Below are 1,352 nucleotides of genomic sequence, written 5' to 3'. Positions count from 1 at the left end.
TGCAAACCAGCACCTTCATGATTTCTTCTGCATTGTTCCCAAACTCAGAGGGAACCCAAGAAAAACAGCTGGGAAACCAATTCCTTCTCCTTTGGAGAATCATCCATGTGAGCTCTCTGGAAGAGCTGAGTTACACCATCACTGCTGTGTTTCCACTACTGGAGAGGAAGTTTGGACAAGAGCCTGCAGTGACAGGACAAGGGGAATGGCTTCAGACTGGAAGAGAGTAAGTTTAAATTGGATACTGGGAAGGAATTGTTCCCTGTGAGGGTGGAAGGCCCTGGCACAGGGTGCCCAGAGAAGCTGTGGCTGCCCCTGGATCCCTGGAAATGTCCAAGGCCAGGTTGGACAGGGCTTGGAGCACCCTGGGACAGTGGAAGGTGTCCCTGCCCATGGCAGGGGGTGGCCCTGGGTGAGCTTTGAGTTCTCTCCCAGCCCAAACCATTCCTGGATTGGATGGTACCGGAATGCTGCTGCCTCCTTGACCCTCCCCCTGTCTCAATTTGTTACCTGAATTCCCATTTAAGGTGGATTTACTGAGGCAGTGACTGTCTCCTGCTATCACATYGATGTTCTGCCCAGCACAGCAGTGTCCCAGGCCATAAGGTACAAAATACATTTCTGTATTTTCTCTCCTTATCAGATCCAGATTATCACCAAAGTCAATAGTGAGAATCACCATGGTTTACACCTACYAGTGATTCCATAAGCCATCACCCTCTGGACAGCAAAATCTAACTCCTGACTTCTCAGGGATTTGCCAGGAAGAACTTGGGGCAATTTGAGGACAGCAAAGGGTGGCACAACACTTGTGGAGTCTCCCAGACCACAAAGAGCCTTCCCCTGATACTCCACAAGCATGTGAAACCCCAGGAAGGATGGGCCGCTGGAGTGCAATCAGAGTCCTGGCTGCACACTGCATCCACTGCACAGCTCATCCCTGACCTGGCCTAMAGCTTCTCCCATCTTTAAAGTGGGAATTACCAACTCTCCCAGCTCCCCACAGCCCATCTGTTTGCTTTGTACATTCTCCAGGGCAGAGGCTGTTTTTTATTTGTGTGTACAGCACCACATACAGCCGGGTCCTGCTCTTGGCCAGGGCTGCAGGCAGGACTGGAACACAAAGCAATGACGGTATCTTGATCAAACACGAACAACTCGGATAAACAACAGAAAAGCAGCTTGAAATTTTTTTCCCTGCTGTCTCTGCTTTTCCGTGACTTGTTTATTCATCTCAAAGCCTCAGCAGACATCTAATCAAGCTGTTAAAGAGGCAGATTTGTGGTCAGTTGAGCACTTGGGGAGTTGTTAAACGTTCAAAACCAGTTCTAGTCAGCAAACAGCTTTTTTTT

Source organism: Malurus melanocephalus, unplaced genomic scaffold (genome assembly GCF_030028575.1).
Source record: "Malurus melanocephalus ecotype Western Australia unplaced genomic scaffold, MMel_1.1 scaffold_759, whole genome shotgun sequence".
NCBI lineage: Eukaryota > Metazoa > Chordata > Aves > Passeriformes > Maluridae > Malurus > Malurus melanocephalus.
This window is presented reverse-complemented; position numbering follows the sequence as displayed.